The 26,073-nt window shown below is 36.1% G+C and overlaps 1 protein-coding gene across 1 annotated transcript in view; it reads left to right on the forward strand.

Moving 5' to 3' along the window:
• Window positions 1-19,744: 19,744 nt before the first annotated feature.
• EIF3E (eukaryotic translation initiation factor 3 subunit E) overlaps window positions 19,745-26,073 on the forward strand; it is a 91,777-nt gene continuing 85,448 nt past the window's right edge. Inside the window, exon 1 of the mRNA XM_053208695.1 lies at window positions 19,745-19,885. The gene's annotated coding sequence lies outside the window, so the exon portion shown is untranslated. The remainder of the gene's footprint in view (window positions 19,886-26,073) is intronic.

The raw sequence follows: 26,073 nt of genomic DNA on the forward strand, positions 1-26,073 counted from the left end.
AATAGAGTAAAAAGACAAACAGAAACTAGGTAAGATAGGCAAATAAAGAACCAATTCAGGAAGTCCAAGACGTAAATAAAAGGATTTCCAGAGAGGGAATGTACACAATGGAGTAGAGGAAATCAACAAAGAATAATCCATAACATGTTCCCAGAACCGAATGACACAAGTTTGCAGGTGGAGGGTCCTGCCTCAGCACACTGGAAAAAATTGATTCATACTAATGTCAATTATCATACATTATCTGAACACCAAAGAGAGTCGGGTATTAGAATGACTTTGGACTTCTCAACAGCAGCCCTGGAATCTATGAGACATTGAAGCCATGACTTTTAAAATACTGAGATTTCTAACCTAGAATTCTATACTCTGACCACTAATTGACTGTGAGAGAAAATAAAGACATTTCAGCCATCTAAAGTTATGAAAATTGAGCTTATGTGAATCTCTCAGTAAACTGTTAGAGGATGTGTCATACCAAATAAGAGCATAAACCAAGAAAGAAAAGATACAGGATTAGGAAAATATAGGAAATTGGGAAAAGTCAAATAACTCTGGGGGAGATTTTTTCAAGAAAAATGAAATTGGTAGAATACCTAATATGTCTGAATGTATTTAGAGGGATATAAACAACTAAAAGTGGTTGAAATTTAAGAATATATTAAATTATATATACATACACACACACACATATGTATGTACATACATATTATTTTCACTTTCTTTTTATTAGCGTACATTGTCTTCTTTTCTTTTTCTTTAATTAGTGATTTTACATATATAATCCTTTGGTTAGTAGTAACCTTATTATAGTAGTATAATCCTTTGGTTAGTAATAAAAGGAAAGTAAAAATAATCCCAATATAGTATGTGGCTCAGCAGGAAATGTTGTTTAACTACTTATTCAATCATTGAATATTGACATAACTAAACATGATATAACTATATTTGGGGGAGGGGAAATATATTTGGGGGTGGGGGGATAGAGACAGGCAGTAGGATGAATTGTTTCAAACAAAAATGAATGCTAAATCCTCATTTCAAGGAAGAGGACATGAAATAATATCTAAACTTGATAGACTAAGATGTAGCAGTAAAGCCATGTTGTTTACAAATATGCAGATAAGTTAAAAACAGCAAAAATATCAAATGGTTGCCTCTGGAAATTAAAAAATGGAGGAGCACTAAGGGAGAGGGAAAGTCTTGTTTTATAGAATGATTTAAGTTAACTATGTGCATGCATATCTTGGATAAAAACTCAAAATATGCAGAAATTTAAAATGGAAAAACAAACAGCTAGCAAGCCAGCTTAAGTTTCCTTATAGTAATACTTTTGATGAGGAGTAAGAAGAAGGCAGTTGGCCTTTACAAGGAGGTGACCGTTTGAACAAACAATGTGAATGGTGTAAAAACGTAAAGATTGATAGAAGTGTAGGCTCATTGAAGTTGTCTGCCTCTATGTTTGGGAAGGAAGGGCACTGACCCTAGGAATATAGACTGTGTAACTAAAAGTACATTATTCCTATCAATAATTTCTGATGAAATAGGTTAACTTTAGACACAGAGTGAGGTAATACTTAATGTTAATATTAAATAATCTGCAGAGTTCATAGAAACACTGTTCAATATTAATTTTTAAGTTTACAATCCCACATACTTCTCTGATATTTAGGTTGAATTGAATTGAATTAGTGAAGTGTCAAAGAAAACATGTGAGTCCCATTATATTGTTGGATCACACAGAGAAAGGACAGTAGTTAGAAGTAAAACTCTTAGGTTTACAGATTTTTGATGTTTTAATGGTTTTCCACTAAAATCATACAATTTCCAAAAAGAAGTTTATAGATGTTTAATAACAGAGCTTCATATTGAAGACAACACTCGGCTTTTATGGCACATTTTTCAAAATCTTTTTTTTAACATTTTTTTAATGTTTATTTATTTTTGAGAGAGAGGGAGAGCACAAGTGGGGGAGAGGCAGACAGAGGGAGAGAGAGATTGAGAGATAGAAAGACTCAGAATCTAAAGCAGGCTGCAGGCTCTGAGCTGTCGGCACAGAGCCGGACAGGGGGCTCAACCCTCAAACCGTGAGATCATGACCTGAGCCAAAGTCAGATATGTAAACTGACTGAGCTAGCCCAGCAACTCCCACATTTTTCAAAATCTTAATGATTAAATACTTTCCATTAAAAATGAAATAGTTTTAGTTTTTAATTGTAAATTAAGAATATCATGTATATAATCATTTTAAGAAATTATCTAATACTTTTATCAATTAAAAGGGAAGATTGTTTTGCCAGCTCTAGCCTAAAAAGATCCAGGAGGAAAAATAAAATAAATGCTCTTATATTCTTGCAATTCTCTTGTCATAGCTGTCACTTATATTTGGTGACATGATATACTGATTAGTAAGATATAAAAAATCTTTATAAACAAAAATTTATCTTAGAGGCTTTTTCGAAACTCAGATTCTTAAGTAATTTGTCTATATATGTGTGTGTATGCACATATGTATATAGGATCTAATTAGAATCATCCTTAAACAGTACTTATCCACTCTTAGCTTTTGTCGAAACACAAAACTGAAGAACAGAATGATTTAGTGGTTCCCTAATGCTAATATACACAGCTGATTGGTGGAAAAGCAGCAAAAAAAAAAACAAAACAAAAAAAAAAAAAACCCACACACACTTGATCTCCTGATCCTCAATCTCATTCTACTTCTGTATCACCAGTTGTATAAGAAACCCAATTTTTGGTAATTATGAATTTAAATGAAAAAAAAATTTTTTAAAGCATAATTTTGTTTTGATGATAATAGCAGGACGAAAAGAACTTTTACAAATTATTCAATCAGAGTTGGAACAGATTTATTAAGAAAAATGGGAAAATTTTGGTAAGACTGTAGGTTGGCAGTATGCCCCAGTCAGATTTCCTGTATCTATTTAACCCTAAATAACATATCTATAAAAATGGCCCTTCTCCCTCTTCAGTATGTGCAGCATGGGAAGACAGAACTCTGGAAGAAAGCCAATCTTATTGGCCTAAGAATTTAGAGAACTGAGTTTAGGTCTGTCTGAGCAGCTAAATCTAGGGTGAAATCCCCTAAAAGTAGGTGCTACTGAGTGAGAAGCCCTGAAATCTACATATAAACTCCCCTCAAATTGTTGGCTGACTGCCTGTAAATGAGCCATTGACAATCTAAGGAGCCTCGCAGAAGGAGGCTGGGGAAAGCTCTAAGAGCTGAGCAGAGATTTTAGCTGCTGCTCACTGCTAGTAAGATTTTAGATGCTGAAATCCAACTGGGTGTGCGGCCTTGGTAAACACCTTGGGCTTTCCATGAAGTTAGGAATAAAGATTGCATCACCAAAACTAAAGTATAAATCTGTCCTAAAGAAGTGAAAACCAAGCTTCCCCAAGTTAAAGTTGATCTGTCTATAATTTAACTACCTGCTAGAGCAAAACTCAATACTTTTCAGAGGAAGATCCAGAGTCTCCAATATATTACCCACAGCATAACAATAAAAAAATTATTAGAAATGGGAAAATGTGACTTTATAGTCAATAGAAAGAGACCAACAAAGGACCTAGGTGTTAGAGTTGGCAGAGAGAGATTTTAAAATAACCCTGATAAATACGTTTAAAAGTCTACAAGAAAAGATGAATATAACATATAAAGAAATGGGTAATGGAGGATAAAGATTAGAAAAGCAGAAATGAAACTGCCTTATTCACAGACAACATGATTCCACATGATTCTCCAAACATCTATTAAGTCCAGTAAGTGAATTCAGCAAGTTTCTAGGATATAAAGTCAGTATTTCTATACTATTTCAATAAACAATTGGAAATAACATTTAAAAATTAATACCCCTCATAATAGTATAAAAAACATTAAATACCTAAGAATAAATTTTTTAAAAAGGTATAAAAGCTCTCTAGTTAGAAAACTACAAGTCTGCAGGGGAAAAAAGCCTAATAAGTAGAGAAATACTTTGTGTACATCATTGCAGGATGATATTGTAAAGATGTCATTCCACCTAAAAATGATCCATAGAATCAGTATACTTCCAACTTAGAATGCTTTTTTAATGGAAATTGATAGTCTAATATTAACTGTTATATGGAAATACAAAGGACCAAAACAGCCAAATTAATCCTGAAAAAGAAAAGAGAAGTTGGAGGACTTAGAACTACCTTATTCTAAGACTTATTATAAAGCTGTAGCAATTAAGATAATGTGTTATTGGCATAAAAAAAGACAAATGGATTGATTGAACTGAGTAGAGAATCTATAAATAGACCTCCCCCCATATATATTCAGTCAATTGACCAAAATGCCAGAAATTCAATGGGGAAAAGAAAATATTTTCAACAAATGATGCTAGAACAACTGGATATCTATATATCCTGACTTGCACATCACAACATATGAAAAAAATAACCTGAGGTGGATTATAAACCTAAAAATAAAAACCAAACCATAAAATCCTTGGAAGGAAACATAAAGAATATCTTTTCAATAATGCAGTAGGCAAGAATTTCTTTTTACATAAAAAAGCAGTAACCATAAAAGAAAGTAAAGACATATTGGACTTTATCAAGATTAGAAAATTCTGTTCATCCAAAGACACCTTTAAGAAAATGGAAAATGTAAATCACATACTCACTATCAAAGCCTAGTGGAACTGTATTACACAGCTCACATGCAATGGCAATATGATTTTTAACAGACCTTTTAATTTTAGTTGCATTTTGTCGTGCAGAAATATAAATATCATAAATGTTGACACTGCAAAAGTACAGAAGTTGAGTTTTAAAAATGGGCAGCAGAGGGGCACCTGGATGGGTGGCTCAGTTGGTTAAGCACCCAATTCTTGATCTCAGCTCAGGTCTTGATCTCAGAATTCAAGCCCCATGTTGAGCTCTGCACTGGGTATGAAGTCTACTCAAAAAAAAAAAAATGGTGGCAGAGATAGAAGTTTGGATAGTGGTGTTGGTATCATCTTACTAACATGAAGAGTGAAGAGAAAGACTTGATAGTCAAATGGAATAGGCAATAGGAATTTCAGTATAATATTTAAAGTCACTCAGTAACCAATACAAATCAAAGTAACAATAAGATTATTAAAACTGGTATGAAGGAAAAACAAGTAGCAAATAACCTAAGTAGACTAAATACTCACCCTTTATAGCTGGGAATCAACAGAGAATATCCAAAGTTGAAAACTCAAAAACTAGCAGTAAAACATAAACATTTAACCTGGGGAAAACTGATTTAGGGGTGGAGGAGGGAATTCTGCTTTTCATTTTATGTCCATTCTCTAATATCTAATTTTTTCCATACATGTGCATTTAGTGCATTGTTTTTTGACAGATTAATAGATTATAGGAGACAGAGGGAGGGAGAGAAATCCACATACCTAGAGGTTATCACTAATGAACTTTCAGATGATTTCTTTCCTCATTACACCTGTCTGTATCATATGACACTAGTTTTGTAATTATAACATGAAAATAAAGCTAGTTTCCCTTTGGAAAAAAAAAAAACAGAAAAATCTCAACTTTAAAAAAATCAACCCTGTTGAAGTACTTTATTGCCCATAAGAAAATAACATCTGGCGGTATTGGAGCTTTCTGGTGGGAAAACACTTTTCAGAATGTCAAAGTACTATTTACTTCTTGGTTTCAATCACCATATTACACTGAATACAAACTACTGTTGTTTCAATTGATGAATTCTGGAGAGTCCTTAGCCTAACGTGCCAGGTAGGACTGAAGAATACTGTAGTTAAGCAGAAAGTTCTCACAATTATAAAATTACTGTCAAATGTCTTTGAGTTCTTTGCAATTATTGTGGGAGTAGAGAAATATTAAAAATATCCCTTATGGTAGTGTCTTTAGTTTGTACTGACATAAACTTTTGGGATTCTTCTCTAAGATTAAGTCTACACCCATAATTATGTCATCATGTATGCAGAAGTGTCATTTTTGCTCAGTTCTTGTAACTTGTTTATAAGCATGGAAGAGCCAATAGCTAATGGTGATGGCCAGAGCCATCTGCCACTTAGATACCAAAACCTTTTGTAGTGTTCCCATTAGAACTGTGATGTTGATTCATCTATGTCCTAAATGAGGTGTGTAGAGAAAAAAAATACATGCCTGTCAGAATGCATTTTATAGCAAGCAGAGTGTTGTTCCAGAAACTAGTCATCAGGTTATCTTGGCCATTGTAAATGAAGTACATCTGGGAATTATTCTCAGGGAAACATTGGGTAGAAGCTCTAACTAGTGGCTTTGACTTTGACTACTACAAAGACTGGAAAAAAGTAAAGCATGTATCAAGCTCTGGTGTATAATCTACAGGTTAAGTCCATGATATATGATGGTGAAACCTTCTTCAGGAATCCTCACTGGTTTTTTTAAGATTATATTAGTGGTTATGGTAGACTCCTTCACAAATGGCAATGAAATGTTGTTCCCAATTCCCCCATTGCTTTATTCCTAGGTCCGGGCCAGATATTTGCAATCAATCTCTGCTGTGTGTGTGGATTTTTTTTCCTTAGTTAAATTTAGGATTCTCTAAGAACCTTGCTTGCATAAATATAGTGAAGTAGTTAAAAGTAGAGATTGTGAAGTTAGACAGATCTGGGTTTGAATCCCTCAAGCTGTATTTGCTGGATAACCTTCATCAACAGTCATAACAGTCATCGTGAACCTCAGTTTTCTTACCTATAAAAAAAAAGAAATGAAAGCACAACTCAGAGAGTTGTAAAATTAAATATGATAGTTTATGTAAATCACCTAGTGCAGTGGTTCCCAAGTTGTATACACACTGGATTCTCCTGGTGAGCTACAAAACGACCTACGGGTTAGTGTTCCATCCCAAAACATTGTGATTTAATGGGTCAGATGTGCGGCCTGAGCTTGGAAATTTTTTAAAGGTCTCTAGAGGATCCTAATGTACAGACAAGTTTTAGAACCACTGACCTAGTTTACGGCAATACCTGACTCAGGTACACATGGCCTAAGTGTTTTATAATTATCTAACATAATATTTGTAAAAATCCAAATGCCATATTATCCTCCATTTCCAGATGATAAACTGGAGAGATATTTGATAACATAATCAAGGGCAAGTAATTATCACAAAGTATAATCAATATTTAAACCCAGTTTCCCTGAATCCAAAGCTGAGCCCTTGGTTGTAATGTTATCTCACTTCAAACAAATTTCCTATGCATAACTTTCCCAACCCAACTGAGGTATGGCATGTTGAGAATCTCAGTTTTGGGAGGAAGAAAAGAAAGAAAAAAATAGAAAGAAAAATCCTCCAGAATTGTGAGTAAATACTGAAAAAATCATACAAACAGCTGATTTATCATATCTCAGTATGGTCTCAAGCAGATGGTCAGGCTGAAAGCATGAGGATTGTTGCGGGAAATTGGATAATAAGATTAGATATGTTTCTCATCTATAGACATATCATTCCATGGTAGACAATAGTTCTTAGTTCTGTTGAATTTTTATATTTTTTTTAATGTTTACTTATTTTTTGCGAAAGAGAGAGAGACAGAGTGTGAGCGAGGTAGGGTCAGAGAGAGAGGGAGACACAGAAGCCGAAGCAGGCTCCAGGCTCTGAGCTGTCAGCACAGAGCCCAACATGGGGCTCGAACTCACAAACTGTGAGATCATGAAATGAGCCAAAGTCGGCCACTCAACCAACTCAGCCACCCAGGCACCCAGTTCTGTCGAATTTTTAAATAGCGTTTTTCACGAAAACTCACTCCAGATTCCTTCTAAATGGATCAAGGACTCAAAAGACCAAGATGTCTTTTGGAAGTTATAGTCAGCACATACTTTTCACTTACCTATACTACAATAGCTAGCATTTATCAAGAACTGGATTGATGTAAATCTCAGCCACAATAATTGAAACATGGTCTGTATTCAACAAAGTCCAAGATACAAGTGGAGTGGTAATTAAAGCATTACCATATTTCCTTCACAGAACATATCCTTCACAGAACCATCTTGAACTAGATTTTTTTTATCTCAGCTTCTCAAAACAGAGTAGAACTGAGAGACTTAAGAAAGGAAGAAAGAAAGAAAGATAGAAAGATAGAAAGAAAAAGACAAGAACACAGCTATTCTCTGTTATGACACCTCGGTTGTCTGAGTCTCCAACTGAAGAAAAAAAAACAAAGAGGACAAATACTGTCTGATTTCAAGACTTATTATAAAACTACAGTAATTAAGTGATATATTTGCATAAAGATAGATAATGAAAGAGAATAGAGAGCCCAGATATAGGCCCACACGTGTCCAGACAACTGATTTTTGACAAAAGTGCAAAGGCAATTCACCGGAGATAAAGTAATCTTTTCAACAAATAAAAAGTAACAAACTGTTATATGTGCAGCATGGATAAACCTCAGAATAATTATGCTGGGTAAAAGCAGCCAAGAGAAAACCAAATACATGCTGTATGATTCCATTTATATAAAATTGTAGAAAATGCAAACTAATATATAGTGACAAAAAGCAGACCAGTGGTTACCTAGACTGGAGTAAGGGAGGTAGGAGGGATTAGAAAAAGACACAAGAAAACTTTCGGGGGTAACAAATATGTTTATTACAGTGCTTGTGGTGTGGTTTCAAAAGGGTATGCACGTGTCAAAACTTACATTGTTTTAATATACTTTGAAAATGTGTAGTTTTTTATATCAATTGTATTTCAATAAATTCATTGAATATGCAAATTTTCAAAAAAGCTCTTCTTGTTTAAAATTTTTTTAATGTTTATTTATTTATTTATTCATTTATTTTTTGAGAGAGACAGAGACAGAGAGAGAGAGAGAGAGAGAGAGAGAGAGAGACAGTGTGAGGGGGGAAGGGGCAGAGAGAAAGAGGGAGACACAGAACCTGAAACAGGCTCCAGGCTCTGAGCTCTTAGCTCAGAACTCAGAATGGCTAGATTATTACCTAAGCCGAAGTTGGACGCTTAACCGACTGAACCACCCAGGCGCCCCATTTTCTCTTCTTGCTTAAAGAACTCATTAGCTAAATAGCAATGCATTACATATGATGGTGATATTTTTACTTTATATTTGTTTCTTTTGATTACATGCTACAGTGATTTCTGATAGGGTTAGACTTCATTTTTCAATAATAAAAGATTACCTTTTTAAAAGCCTGTTTTCTTGTTTGAAGACAGCACAACTATTTTAATCAATTGTCTAGAAGAAAATGAAAAATTCCTTCTACCTCAAAAAGAAATTAGGAGTACTATGGATTAGAGAATGTTGTATAAAATTTTACAATATGATTGCTTCTGAAATTCAAAAGTTGGAAAGCGTATTCAGTAGTTTGCAGATTTATCTCCTGTATCCTGACCCATTTGATAACAGGCAATTATGAGAGCACACCCCCGGTGAGACTATCCATTCTCATGACTAAAAATAAATCCACCACCCTTAAGTACATTTAATTTCTGTGCATCAATTTGCTGAAGCTTTTGTTTGTCTTTTGCTCCTTTCTTCTCTAAAGGTAAATGGCACAGCAGAACCTTTAGAGACAAAGTTGCATTTCAACAAGCTAGTTTGGGGATTTGTCCACATCCTGTGCTTGCAGTTATTTATTGCTTTATAAAGGTTATAGGTAGGTAAATATAACTAAAGGTCGATGAAACAGAACATTTTACATAACACCCCATTGGCTTAACATATTAGAACTTGTAGCATTTAAAATTATTTTAAAGAATGAATAGATTAGAAGTATTAGACCTGAAATATTCATGGTATTTCCATATAGATAGGAATAAATGGTTTTTAAATGCCCACAGAGAATATTCCACAACTTTGCTTTTATAATCTATGTTGTGGTAACTTCACCTTAAAGCCAGGACTTAAAGTAAATTCTTGCTTATTCAGAATTGTGATGGATGACATATTAATAACTAACTTCATATTCTTGTTAATAGGATTTGCTGTATGTAGTATACCTGGATTTCTATTTTTTAAAGAAATATGTTATTATGAAATATACTAAAATGAAGCCCTAGAATACCTAAAACAATCTTGAAAAAGAAGAATAAAGTATGAGGAATCACGGTTCCTGATATTGGGGTCATTATATAGCTATAGTAATCAAGGCAATAGGGTACTGATGGAGAAAAAGATGGATAGATCAATGGAATAGAAAGAGAGTCCAGGAAGATACTTACACTATCAATGTCAAGATCCTGCTTGTCATATTGTACTATAGTTTTGCAAGATGTTACCACTGGCGGAACTGGGGAAGGGTACAAGGGATTTTCTTATATTATTTCTCACAAGGGCATGTGAATCTACAATTACCTCAAAATTAGAAGTTTAGTTTAAAACGACAGTAAAGGGTGCCTGGGTGGTCAGTTGGTTGAGCGTCCAACTCTTGATTTTAGCTGGGGTCATGATCCCAGGGTTGTGGGATTGAGCCCCACATAGAGCTCCGCGCTGAGTGTGGAGACTGCTTAAGATTCTCTCTCACTCCCTCTGTCCCTCTCCCCCACTCATTCAGGCTCTCTCTCTCTCTCTCTCTAATTTAAAAAGTAAAAAGATAGTAAAATAATAGCAAATGGAATAGAGGAATTTTTTTTGTTTTAAAATGAAATACAGGGTTTTAAACTTCTTGGTGGCATTTATTATAAAGATGAGTAATCACATATAAAGACTAGAAAAAACAAATCATTTGAAATTTTTGGTTAATTTGATTTTCAATGAGTGGGCATTGACTGGACACAAGAAGTGCAGGAATAAGACCTCAGAGAGTTCTGTAACCTTTTCCAGTTGTCAGGAAGATAAGCCTTAAGCAATTTATCAACCTGGAAAGTCACTGATGCCCCTAGGCATGACGGAGGTCTATGCACCTGATTGGTTCTCAGGTAATGCAGTAAGAAAAGGATGTTCTCAGAGCACCTGGGTAGCTCATTTGGTTTAGCATCCAACTCTTGATTTCAGCTCAGGTCATGATCTCACTGTTGTGACATGAGCCCGGCTTCATGCTCCATGCCCAGCACAGAGATTAAGAGTCTCTGCTTCTCCCGCTGCCCCTCTCCTGCTCATGCTCACTTGCACATGCACATGCTCTCTCAAAATAAATTGTTTTTAAATGTTTGCATGAGGTTATTTTTGAACAGTATATTTGCAAGTAATCCAACCTATGATGTTATCATGGATATTACAACTGTGAAAGTTTTATTGTGTTTTCCCTAAAGCATGGTCTTTCTGTTTTAGAAGAGATTAACATTGGAATAGCTGATAAAAATGTAATACATTTTGAATTAGATAAATTTTCAAACATAATGTCATAAACTTTTAGAGCTTTAGAAATATATGGATTGTTAAAAATGTTTCATAAAATGCTTTATCAAAACAAAATTGTTAATGTAAAAGAAAGGTTACCATTTTTTTCAGCTACTCCATTTCTACTGTGACCATCTTGCCTCTTACTTCAAATGACTTGCCTGAACAATTTAAGTAGCCTACTAATTTCTTTTCTCTGACCTATTCTCACTTCCTACCCCTTGTCCATCTCCCTAACTGCCCCTATAGTGATCTTTCTAATAAGGAGTCTGCTTACCCTTTCTATCTGCATGAAATCCAATCTTTGCTTCTGATTGCCTAAAATAGAAAATCTAGACTTTGCTGGGCATCAAGGCCACCTAAAAGGAGGCCCAGCTTACCTGCCACTACTGAATACAAATCCTGTGGGGCGCCTGAGTGGCTCAGTTGGTTAAGTGTCTGACTTTGGTCCAGGTCATGATCTCATGGTTTGTGAGTTCAAGCCTCACATCAGGCTCTCTGCTGTCAGCACAGAGCCCACTTCAGATCCTCTCTCCCCCTCTCTCGCCCTCCCCAACTTGCTCACATGCTTGCTCTCTCTCTGTCTCTCAAAATAATGAAAAATAAACATTAGAAAAACTGTTAAAAAATAAATAAATACAAATCCCATATCCATCTTCTCAGAACACACCATGCTTTTTCTCATGTGGGCCCTTTCATCTAGAATGCCCAACTTTGCCTCTGCCTGGTCAATGATCTCACCTCCTCTCGAAGCTGTCCTCAATATCCTGAAGCAGTTCATCACTCCTTCTTTTTGCTCTCAGGGGATTTTATGTGGAATAATAGTTAAGTTACTATTTGTTGAGTGCTTACTAGGTACCAGGCACTGTGCCTAACTAAGCATTTTACAGACGTGATCTCATTTAATCTTCCCAGCAGTCCTATGAGGTAATGTGGCACTTCTCACAGTGTCTTCTCATTCATTGTTTTCATGTCCACATCCTCATCAGAAGAGACCAGCCTTATTCATCTTATCTGAGCCACCTTCTCTTATAATGTTTGATCAAATCAGGTACTCAGTAAATGTTTGTTGAGTGAGTGAATGATGGAATGAGTGAAGTGAAATAAATAAATACAGTAGGGTTCCTTAAAAAGTAACTTGTTGGATCTGACTTTACCATACATGTATGTGGCCACAGCACTGGAATATGCTTCCTAATCCAAATATGTCTCTCCTTGCCCCTGGCATGCTGCCTGAAATCCCCATGGTCCTCAAGAATGTCTTGTCTTTATTTTTTGTTCTTACTGCCACCAACCTAGATTAGACCCCATCTTGCCTCTTATTTGATCCACTCATCTACTTGCATATGTTCTCCTCTTTAGTTATTACAGGCACTTTAGAAAAGATCAACTTTCCTAAAATACTCATCTGATTATTTATTTCCCTTGCTCAAAAATCTTACATTTTCTAGAAGATATCCTTTCTCCTTACCCTGACTTTCAAAAATCTCCACAATCTCGCCTTAACTTCATCACACACTACACTTTAAATCCTACAGTCCAATCAGTCTGAAATGGTTGCCATCCTCACCTCATGCCTTTGTTCAGTATACTCTGTCTGCCTGTCTGGGCTGCCTCTTTCCCTACATTGTGTATAAAAATTATATCCCTTCCATAATGCTTTCCCGGAACACACCAGTCAGGAAAGACCTCTGGTTTTTTCCTACGTGCTTATTCCACTGACAGAGGGCTTCTGAGAGACATTTAACATTTTAGACATCTCTCATATTCAGAAGGTAGTTCTTTGAGGGATTAGGTAGACCTTTTCAGTTAACTTCCCACCTCGTAAATGGTTCCTTTTTGAATAAGTTCCCCTTTCCCCCATGTAGGGATGAATCCTCTGTAGCTATGTTTCTGCCATAATAGCCTGTGTCTCAGAGCATAGGTGAGTAGATCAGAATGGGCACTTAACTATGCTGGGCCAGAGCATCTCAGAGACCAGGTACTTGTAAGAAAGGAGCCTCTGTCTTTTAAAGGGAGAAGCTGGGGCCACCCGTAGTGATGTACCTTGAGGCCATGTCCCTCCGGAGGGACTATTTTGTTCATATAAGAAAAGGGCAGCCTTCTAGGTAAATGCAGTTTCAGGTGCAGGGCACAAATCTATGTAGTGACCTTGAGTAGCCATAGTATTTTCCTTCATAGCTGGGAAGGCAGAGAGAGCTGGGTTGCAGAAAGAGCAGAATGGACCAAATGTCTGGGGATGGCCAGAGGGAGATAAGAATAAACCAAATCTGCAGAGAAGCAGCAGTTTGTGAGAAAAAGAGAGAGAGAGGCAGTAAGAGAGGAAGGGGCGGGCGAACCACTGCCTGGTTCCTGTCAGCTTTTCTGATACTGGGTGCAGGCCCTAAAGAGATCCCACTCCCTGTGGTTTTGCTGAGAAAATGCAGGATTCTTTCAACAAACTTTTTTTTAACCCCTGGACAAAATGACTTGTGTTTTGGTCATCTAATCCCACAAGGCTGAGAGTAGCTTTTTAGAGAAACTTGCAATGTAAGGCACCTGGTGGATACATGTCTTGGATGTAGGTTAGACTCCTGGTTCTTAAACTCAATCATCCATTAAAAGCAACTGAAGTGCTTTTAAACCTACCAATTCCTGTATCACTGCAGACTAATTAGATTCAAATTGGCTTGGATGGGAGGGCTCATGCATTTGGTATTTTAAAAAATTGTTTTAAGTTTATTTATTTTTGAGAGAGAGAGAATGGGAGAGAGAGAGCATGAGCAGTAGAGGGACAGAGAGAGAAGGAGACACAGAATCTGAAGCAGGTTCCAGGCTCTGAGCTGTCAGCACAAAGCCCAATGCAGGGCTAGAACTCACCAACTGCGAGATCATGACCTGAGCCAAAGTTGACTGCTTAACCCACTGAGCCACCTAGGCACCCCTGCATTTGGTCTTTTTAAAAGTTTCCCTGATGACTCTAAAATGTGATCAGGAATTATGCACTAGATGCTATAAAAGCACTAACACGAGGGAACACTAGTAGCATCTTAAGCCATTTTTATTGGTTAACTCATCTGTGTTGAATCACTTATCAGGTTACACAGGCTGGGAAAAGATTTGGGACAGTAGGGTAGGGTCAGGGTAGCATCAGAGTAGTAGAGAAATGTGTATAAGAAGAAGGAAGACAGGCATTGGCTTTAGTCCATACTTTTTCAAACAGCAAATTATTAGGACACTGGGAATAGTTGCATAAACCAGTAGCTGATCAAAGAGAAGGAAATGGGTTACCTGATCATAAAATGTTCCATTGAAAGTCAAGCCAAACCATATGACACACAATTGTTAGCTTGGCATAAAAAAAGTGATCATAGCTTAATGTGCAGTTATTACTTCTATATTAATAATTTAATTATTAATGTAATTAGGAAGCAGCATAAACTTCTAAGAATACTAAAATATATCTTTTTAAGGCTCTATGCCTGATTTCCCCACATGGTTCCCTAAAATCAAATCTTCATCTTGCTGAAAATGTTGGTACTGTATCCCTTCTTAATGCATTCTGACTGGTATCGTGGCCAGTTGAGTGTTCGTCTTTTGACTTCTACTTAGAAGCTCTTTGAGAGAGGCAATCATGGTAGTGATCTCTGTATCCTTCACAAGGAAACTTCAATTCGGGCATTTTCATTTTATTTGTTGCATTAAGCTATATCATTTAGGCATAAATTCTGCAAATAATGGTAAATCGTACCACAGTGGCTTAAACAGTGGGTTTATTCTCCCCATATAGCAAAAAATCCAGATACAGGCAGTCCAAGGCTGGCACAGCTTCTCATTAGGGATACACATTCTTTTCATCTCTCCACTTCTGCCATCCCTGCAGTTTTGCTTGTCACCACATGGTCATTAAGATGGCTGCTACACCCTATGCATTGCATTTTTTTCAGTCAAAAAGGGGACAGGTTCAAAAGGCCCAAATGATCATTCCAGCCCAATATATCCTTTTAAAGAGCTTTCCTGAAATCTCAGCCATTAACACTTAATTGGTTAGAACTGGGTACATGCTTACCCCTGGCTCAATACCAGAAAATGATTAGGGAGAAAGGAATTATAGATTAGGGTTGAGTCAGCCAGAAACATTAGCATGAATTTTGATTCTAATTAGAATTAAAAGGAATGTTACAGATTATTTGGCACCTCCTACTGAGATCTGACAGATGAGAAAACTGTGGGCCAGAAATGTCTGAGATCCATAGCCAAGTAATGGCAGGACAGAGAATAGATGAGGATCCAGCTATCACCATTCCTAGGCGATGAACATTCCATACATCCACATACAAATCATTACAAGGTCCTATGTTAGAAGCTATGAATCATTTCCAAAGACAAAATTTAGAACATTGGAACTTTGTTTCAGTTGTCTCCAAAAGAACCTTCCCTTTCCAATAAATATTCAGAGCAACAAATGGGGAAACAAATCTTCCAGTCTTCCTTTGACTTAAAAGATGGCAAAACAAACTTCAAAATTTCCAGGAAACAGACCCATCCTCTGTAAGTTGTCCTCTTGCTCTGTGTAACTTGCAAGATTGTTTTTTAAAATTCCTAATCCAGAACAAATTCATTACACAATGAAAATCCAAAAATGGTCAAGTGCAATTCCAGTGTTTGCTTTTTTCCCTTAGTATATAATACCATTGATTATTTTTGTTAGGAAAATTTTTTTACAATTTATTGTTATTATCAAATGATTGTAATTCCCTTGATCCCCCCAAAATAAGTTTTGCTAATTGTATGATATCTAAATAATTATCATTTCATAATTTTTCAGTTTCCCCAAATGACCAATCTCAGCAATTTAGGTATGATAGCCACATTCCAGGGGAAAAAAATCCCCATTTCAACCAAATAATGTTCTTAAGACATCAATTATTAGTTCTCTGTATCTACCATTTTTTATCATGAGTAACTGCTGAATAAGTGGTAGCTATTATTAAGTTTAGGTTAATATAAGTTCAACAACAAGACAATAGATAATACATCTTTGAAACAGTAAATCATGTTAAAATAAAAATCAATTATATTTTTATCATGTTCAAACACATTTGGGCCTGGATTTCTGGGACTCATAGTAGTTCATAACTCTATCATTACCCTTATGTATTTAAACCATTCATCCATCTGCTCTCATGTGCAGTTATTTTATACTACTTTAAGGATTTATTCAGCAATAATCTTGCTACCACCACAAACTCAGCTAGGGAGAATGATTTCTCTGAAAATCCTACTTCATAAGCTATCATTTTAAAGAGGGAGGTACAGTAAAGAGATGTTTTATCATACATTTTGTAATAACCCTACATAGTTTTTCTAAGTCAATGTTAATCTGTTTGGGGTGTGTAGTTTATCGGTTATATTTCAGTTTCCATGGCAACAGATGCAATCATCACATACACATTCTGCAGCTGGTTAGACAGGCAGTCTCCTCTGAGACTTCAACTTGCAAATAAAGCCGTGTGTGAGTAAGAGGCAAGCATTCCTCTCCTCCAAGAGGCTGAGCACACTGTACTTCTAGGATACCAGTCTCAGGTGATAGCCAAAGCAAGGCTTCCAAACGCAACTCTTTCTCCAGCTTTCTCATGGAACAATTGAGACATCTTTACCCAAGGCATTAAGACACTTCCACTTCTGCTTTTAGAATCTGGGACTTGGGTTAAATAAAACACAATGGAAAACTGTACACCAAGTACCTGGTTCTCATCCATTTCTTAAGACTTCCTGTATTTCTGAAGTGGAAATTCATAAAAAATACAGTTCAGCTGTTCTGAAAATAAAACTTAGATAATGATGAAGAATAAAGTTGCAGAAATCACTGAAACAGAAGTAGGAGCCAAAGAAATTTTGGTAACAAAAAATCCTTGAGTATTTCATGACACCCTAAAGGTGAGATATCGTGTATTCATCTAGCTACTTTTTCCAAACACAGTGCAATAGTTGACTCAGTTTCAAAAAAAAAAAAGAGACTTTATTTTTTTATTGTAGAAAATCTCAAATATATACAAAAATAGAAAATGCATGATCCTGTACATACACATCTCCCAGATTCAGTTATTAGCAAGATTCTGCCACTTGTTTTATCTTTAACCCCCCCACATTTTTGACAGATTATATTGGAGGAAATCATGTCATTTCACTCATATATGTCTACTATATCTCCAAGTGATGAGGATATTTTTAAAATAACAATTATGCTCTCATCTATAACACCTAAAAAAAAGCAATTAATTCCTTAATTTCAGAAATATTTTATTTTGAATGAATAATAATAATATGAAAAGAGATGGATGTTAGCAGTTGTCACACATTATTTAAAGGATTTGTAAATAAATAACTTTCATGAAAAATTATAAATTGTTTTCCCACGAAGAACAAAATACTTTTTTAAAATTGTCTTTTATTCTGTCCTAAATTTTTCTCCTCCTCTTTCTAGATGAGGCACCAATTTCTACTTGGTTACTCTCATTTTACAATAGTGTAGGGAGTGCCCATTGAAGAAGTTCATTTTAATTGAAATAACATTGGGAAATCTCTGATGCAGTCTTCAATTCCTCTTCCGTCAGCCCAGAAATTGGTGCCAAAGAGGTTATCATTCCCCATATGCCCATGGTTGCTTAAAACTACTATGTTTATGAAATCTGCTTTGTTAAAAGCCATTGATTAAGCTATTTCTCCATGAAAACCTTCCTTGTAGATGACTAATGTTCCATTTGTTGAGTGTCTGTCTGTCTTTGCCTGTCCACTTAATGTCTGTAAAAGTCCCCCTTTTGTTGGTCCTTATCTTCTGGCTTGTCTATTTCTCTGTCAGTCTGTGAATCCCTTTCTTTCTTTTTCTCATTTTTTCCCTCCATGTTCATTTTTCATTTCCTTTCTAATCTCTGCCTCTCTTTACTAGTTTTTAAATGTATTGACAATTAGGCAGTATTCCCTATTCTTAATTTTAAAAATAGATGAGAAAAATATTTGGGGCTTGTCTAAAAGAAAATAAAATGGTTTCTCGTGCTTTTTTTCCTTTTTTAAATTGAGGTATAACATAAAACATTATGTTAGTTTTGGGTGTACAACATAATGACTCGATATCTGTATGTATTGCAAAACGAACGCCACAAGTCTACTTAAACATCCATCAAAAAAAAATTTTTTAATTCAAGTTAGATAACATACAGTGTCATCTTGGCTTCAGGAATAGAACCCAGTGATTCATCTCTTATATATGACACCCAGTGCTCATCCCAAAAAGTGCCCTCCTGAATGCCCATCACCCATTTAACCCATCCCCTCCAGCAACCCTCAGTTTGTTCTCTGTGTTTAAGAGTCTCTTACGGTTTGCCTCCCTCTCTGTTTTTATTTTGTTTTTCCCTCCCCCTATGTTCATCTGTTGAGTTTTTCAAATTCCACATACGAGTGAAATCATATGATATCTGTCTTTCTCGGACTTATTTTGCTTAATATAATATACTCTAGTTCCATCCATATTGTTGCAAATGGCAAGATTTCATTCTTTTTCATTGCCCTACAATACAGCAATTGCACCACTAAGAATTTATCCAGAGGATACAAAAATGCTTATTCAAAGTGTCACATGCACCCCCATGTTTAGCACTATCAACAATAGCCAAATTATGGAAAGAGCTCAAATATTCATCCACTGATGAATAGATAAAGAAGATGTGGTATATATGTACAATGGACAAATGGTTTTTCACTTGACTTACTTTCTTCCTTCAAAGTAGTAGCTCTCTTAGCATGTTTATTTAGGATGTATATTAATCATTCTAATAGGTAGCTATACTGCATATTTACTGAAGATGATTTCCAAAAAATTCTCAGCAGTTTTGTAACTAGGAATTTTACTCATTCTCATGGCTTCTTTGCTAGTAGGATAAAGAAAATTGTACAATGCCCTGATTTTTAGTAAAGGTCACATGGTTTAGAGAGTTTCAAAATGTTGCTCAACAGGTGTATTGCAGACCCCTTGCTAGTGCTCAGTATTTATTTAGTAAATTTAAAGTTATTCCAATTGGATTCTGGCATTAAATACAGATTTTATAGGTCTTGTTAAAGTCTTACATCTGGAGGACATCTTAGAGACAATATATGCTACAGTCCCTTATTTTACTGGTTGGGAACTGAGACCCAGAGAGACCAAGTGACTTCCAAGAGTGGCCTCTTAAGTTAGAAATGGGCTTAGAACTAGAACCTTAGTTTAATGACTACCAGTTCAGTACTTTCTGTACAATTTCTGCAAATAAGGGGAGATTATATGTTACATGATGTGAGAAGAGGGTAGTCTCTCACATCAGTATAACCTGCATCGTGAATTGTTTTTCCAGGGTGCCCAATCTTGACCCAGCAAGTCTAGAACGTGAAAACATTATAAGGACACCTGGTTAGATTACGAGGTATGGAAGAAGATTTAATGTGCTTTCATATAGGAATGCAGCTAAAGTAATCCCTCTTTTCTGAAGGCGATATGTTCCAAGACCCCCGATGGATGCCTGAAACCACAGGTAGTATGGAATCCTATATATATTCTATGTTCTTTCCTATGGTAAAGTTCCATTTATAAATTAAGCACAGTAAGAGATTAACAACAATAACTAATAATAAAATAGAACAATTATAACAATGTACTGTCATAAAAGTAACATGAATGCAATATGGTCTCTCTCAAAATATCTCATACTGTATTCACCCTTCTTTCTGTGATAATGTGAGATGACAAAAATGCCTACTTTCATAAGATGAACTGAGGTGAATGATGTATGGTTGTGACATTGGTCTTCTGATGGTATGTCAGAAGGAAGATCATCTGCTTCCAGGTAACCGTGGGCAACTGAAACAGAGAAAAGCCAAAACCACAGATGGGGAGGTGGGGGGACTAGTGTAATGGTAACTTACTAAGAACAAGTCAGGATACCCATGCAGGGGAATTTCAAAGTAAGAAACTCCCTGTAATGAAGCAGGAAAAATACTGGAATGATTTTCTAAAACAGCATGTGAAAGGGAATGGATGTCCATTCTTTCCTTCATCTTCAACGATCTAATGTATTTGTTGGCTTAATAGAGTCCCTGTCATTTTTGTTCTGTTTCATTGATAAGTTCCCAAAGAGCATGTCACTTGCTTTAATTAATGATGAAGTGTAAATGGATACACATGCCACATTCTTACTGTGGCTAACGTACCTTGATAATAACAGTGATGAGGAAGATAATAACATACATGTCCTAAATACTCATTTCATTAATTTAACCCTAATGCCTTCTGCTTTCCAAAACCAACTTTAGGAAATATGTTTGGTTTTTCAACTCCTAAATGGATGACCTGACCTATATTTTAAGACATTAGTAGCCTTATTTCATATTAGCTATTTCTCTCACATATTTTTAAAATTATTAGCCTTATTTACTTTTATGCTTAAAATACCCTTTTTATGACACACAGTTTTACTGAAGGGACACACTATCAACAACTCATTGTAGGTTGGAATTAGAAGTACTGATGACAAACCACTGTCCCTCATTCTGTGTTTCTAATGACAAAAATAAACAAGTAAATATTAGAAATGTCACTTTGGTGAGGTTATTAACAACCTTAAATTATAGGGAGGTTCCTCTAAAGGGGGAAAAGGATGATAAAACACGTCTACTTGAAATGGTTTCATAGTTTAAGCAAACAGCATAGCAAAAAAAAAAAAAAAAAAAAGAAAAAGAAAAAGTCCCACCCAGCAGGAAATGGTAAGAACAGCCTTAAACCATTCCAGAGAAATAGACTGTTTCAATAAAAAGTTAGGGGGAAAAAATCAGCCCACAGTATCAATTGAATTTTGACTGAGACTGTCAAAGATTTGGGCTGAGAAAACACAATATTGGGGAAACTAAAATTCTTATAGAGCATTGGAAATGCAGCCTGTAGGAAAAATAATGGCGGGTAATGCACAAAAATAAGTTACAGATACGGATCATATGTTGTAACTCAGTCTTTCTTTCCTCATATTAAGCTTTAAGTATAACATTGAACAATGTCACAATGTAGCTTTATTCCAATATTATTAAAATGTACTCACTGAGAACATACACTTCCAGATCTCTACACTTCACATCTAATTCATGCTGTGAACTAATAAAATGATTTCTACAAAAATATTTCCCGACATCCTGAAGAAAGTTCTTAACTTGTTAGTAGCTTTTCCCTAACTATAGTATCAAATAACAACCAAAAAACATGAGTGGTTTGTAGTCATAGGAGTTAACATAATGGAAAGAACTGGGGATTTCAAAGTCAGTTTAAATATTTATATCCTAGGGGCACCTGGGTGGCTCAGTCGGTTGGACAGCCGACTTCAGCTCAGGTCATGATCTCGCGGTCGGTGAGTTCAAGCCCCGCATCGGGCTCTGTGCTGACAGCTCAGAGCCTGGAGCCTGTTTCGGATTCTGACCCTCCCTCGTTCATGCTCTGTCTCTCTCTGTCTCAAAAAAAAATAAAAAATATTTATATCCTAGCTGCTAGTCAATGACCTTGGTTAGATTATATATCTTTCCTGAGCCTCCACTTTCCCTATTTGTAAAATGGGGCTAATGATAATTACCTTATTGGGTCACCTTTGCCATTTAAGCAAGATTACATATATCTTGGCTTAGTGTGTTACCTTATTGGATCACCTTTACATTTAAGCAAGATTACATATATCTTGGCTTAGTGTGTTCAATTAATGCTTGTTTCTTCCATTTTTATGATTAGGATAGAATCTGAATTAAAACCTGGGTATCTTAGAATGTAGGACAGTGTTCTTTTCCCACAGATTACACCAATTGCTGTGGTAAACTGGAGGGCCTCCCTGAGAAGGCTGGGGAATAAAAGTTTATATAAGAAAAAAAGAAATGTTAATCAATTTTAGAATGTTTAGATGGGCAGTATGATAAGAAGACCACGAGTATGATAAGAAGACCACGTACAAATCAAGTATGGAAATGCTGCTTCAGATTTTTGTGTCTCCAATACTGAACGTATCATAAGATTCCTGGTAGAAACACAAACACTCTAACACACTGTGTCATGTTCCACATTACTTAAAGATGTTTTCTTATAAATTTCACATTTTCTCTATGAAGCCTGGTATTTTTTTTCCTGATTCTTAATGACTTGATTCTCATAATGTATAATGTTGAGACATCTATTTTACAAAACATATCAGTAATAGTAGAGGACAAGTAAGCATTTGTATAGAATACCACCACCTTTTGGTTAAACTTTAACAAGAAAGATGCCAGTGAGCTGTCTGGAAACAGGTTTTTACAAAATCCAGAATGGGCTAGGCAAGAGCCATCTCAAATACATTTACTTCTATCTAACAACTCCATTGGTGGTTGGATGTAGTATTAATTGTCAAGTCAAAGGATTTTCCTCTCTTATTTTATATTTACTTAGTCTCTAGAGGGTGCTCTCAAAATTCCACCATTTTGGCAGCAATGGGTTCATTTAAATTCTTGATCGTTGTCCTGTGATATGAAAGGCAGTCATTGAAGATGGCGACTCTTACTCAAGAGGTCATGTTTTGAGAAGGCCGAAATATCCTAAACAGCCAACTAAAGCTTCACCATACTTACTGCACACTGTCACTCACACATTCCCATGTGAGATTTGTATTTTCATTTTCTTTCTAGGCCCATCTTTAAGTGTTTGGATTTACATTTACTATATTCTTTTTATAGAATAGGTAAGTTAAATACATGAAAAAGCACACAGCTTGATTGAAACAAGGATGCGCTGGAAATATATATATGTATTTTATGTATGTATTTTTCCCCCCTAACAGTTAACTCATCCTCTAGGGTAGAAAACAAGCATTGCCTTACCAAAAGAAAAGGCGGCTTACTCTTACTTCCATTCTTTCGTCTACCCACTCTTAGAAATTCCATGTACTCCAGAGGTGCATTTGTGGCTCTTGATTTTGGGTCAGGTCATGATCTCACAGTTTGTGAGTTCGAGCCCCACATCGGACTCTGCGCTGACAGTGCAAAGCCTGCCTAGAATTCTCTCTTTCCCTCTCTCTCTGCCCCTCCCATGCTCTCTTGCTCTCAAAATAAATAAATAAACTTCAAAAAACAGTTAAAAAAATTCCATGTACTCCAAAGATTTCAGTCCTCCTATTTATTCATCCTGCAACTCTATTTTAATCTATCCCTTGAATTCAAATTCCAAGTCCATATTGTTAATTTTGACAAGACAGAGACCCAAAGTATCCAAACTGAATGCTTCTTTTACTGAAATAATTTTCCCGTCCAAACTGTCCTGAAATCACTCTTGATATTTCCTTCTTCCTTTCCCCCCCACATCCTGTCAGTTATATAATCCTATTACTTGTTTAATTCAGTAGTCCTTAAATAGTTCCTGGGTGTACACTTGTGCCCCCTGAGGTAAAATCTGCTCCAGGCACAGGCCTGGGAGCAAAGAATATCAGGAAAAGTCCCTGTCCCCTAGGCTCACAGTGAATAATTTGAAGTTTTTATTTAATAACTTTCATATCCAACAATTTCTTTCCATTGCCACTGCCAATATTTTAATCCAATTGATCATCTTGTCAAGATCAGACCTTGCACGAGTTTCCTAGCTGCTGTCTGTCTGCTTCTATTCTCCCTGCTTATTCCCTGCTGGGGGGTAAGCTCTATCTAACCACCGTATTCACTACCAAGAGAAAATCTTCCTGAACCCTGCTTTGTAATGTTGCTCCTTTGCTCATATGTCTTTAAAGGCTGCTATTCCTGGCAGAATCATGTTCAAACCTATTAGCCTGTTTTTTTCAAAGATCTCTGTAATCCTCCACTCCTCTTGTTCAGCCTTATTTCCCATCATAGGAAAATTTGATCCTCAGATTCCCTCAGTCAGAATCACATAGACGTCGTATTAGAAATATAGATTTCTTGTCCACCAGTGAATCAGTTTCTTGTGCTGCATCTAAAAAATTGGAAAAGCATGAATTTAGCAAAGTTGCAGGATACAAAATCAATGTACAGAAATCAGTTGCATTCTTATACACTAATAATGAAGCAACAGAAAGACAAATAAAGAAACTAATCCCATTCACAATTGCACCCAGAAGCATAAAATACCTAGGAATAAATCTAACCAAAGATGTAAAATATCTGCATGCTGAAAACTATAGAAAGCTTATGAAGGAAATTGAAGAAGATATAAAGAAATGGATATAAAGAATTCCCTGCTCATGGATTGGAAGAATAAATATTGTCAAAATGTCAATACTACCCAAAGCTATCTACACATTCAATGCAATCCCAATCAAAATTGCACCAGCATTCTTCTCGAAGCTGGAACAAGCAATCCTAAAATTCATGTGGAACTACAAAAGGCCCTGAATAGCCAAAGTAATTTTGAAGAAGAAGACCAAAGCAGGAGACATCACAATCCCAGACTTTAGCCTCTATTACAAAGCTATAATCATCAAGACAGCATGGTATTGGCACAAAAACAGACACATAGACCAATGGAATAGAATAGAAACCCCAGAACTAGACCCACAAACGTATGACCAACTCATCTTTGACAAAGCAGGAAAGAACATCCAATGGAAAAAAGACAGTCTCTTTAACAAATGGTGCTGGGAGAACTGGACAGCAACATGTAGAAGGTTGAAACTAGACCACTTTCTCACACCATTCACAAAAATAAACTCAAAATGGATAAAGGACCTGAATGTGAGACAGGAAACCATCAAAACCCTAGAGGAGAAAGCAGGAAAAGACCTCTCTGATCTCAGCCATAGCAATCTCTTACTTGACACATCCCCAAAGTCAAGGGAATTAAAAGCAAAAATGAACTACTGGGACCTTATGAAGATAAAAAGCTTCTGCACAGCAAAGGAAACAACCAACAAAACTAAAAGGCACCCAACGGAATGGGAAAAGATATTTGCAAATGACATATCGGACAAAGGGCTAGTATCCAAAATCTATAAAGAGTTCACCAAACTCCACACCCAAAAAACAAATAACCCAGTGAAGAAATGGGCAGAAAACATGAAGAGACACTTCTCTAAAGAAGACATCCGGATGGCCAACAGGCACATGAAAAGATGCTCAACGTCTCTCCTCATCAGGGAAATACAAATCAAAGCCACACTCAGATATCACCTCATGCCAGTCAGAGTGGCCGAAATGAACAAATCAGGAGACTATAGATGCTGGAGAGGATGTGGAGAAATGAGAACCCTCTTGCACTGTTGGTGGGAATGCAAATTGGTGCAGCCACTCTGGAAAACAGTGTGGAGGTTCCTCAAAAAATTAAAAATAGACCTACCCTATGACCCAGCAATAGCACTGCTGGGTATTTACCCAAGGGATACAGGAGTCCTGATGCATAGGGGCACTTGTACCCCAATTTTTATAGCAGCACTCTCAACAATAGCCAAATTATGGAAAGAGCCTAAATGTCCATCAACTGATGAATGGATAAAGAAATTATGGTTTATATACACAATGGAGTACTACGTGGCAATGAGAAAGAATGAAATATGGCCCTTTGTAGCAACGTGGATGGAACTGGAGAGTGTGATGCTAAGTGAAATAAGCCATACAAAGAAAGACAGATACCATATGTTTTCACTCTTATGTGGATACTGAGAAACTTAACAGAAACCCATGGGGGAGGGGAAGGAAAAAAAAAGAGGTTAGAGTGGAAGAG

This window comes from Acinonyx jubatus, chromosome F2 (genome assembly GCF_027475565.1).
Source record: "Acinonyx jubatus isolate Ajub_Pintada_27869175 chromosome F2, VMU_Ajub_asm_v1.0, whole genome shotgun sequence".
In the NCBI taxonomy this organism is placed as follows: Eukaryota; Metazoa; Chordata; class Mammalia; order Carnivora; family Felidae; genus Acinonyx; species Acinonyx jubatus.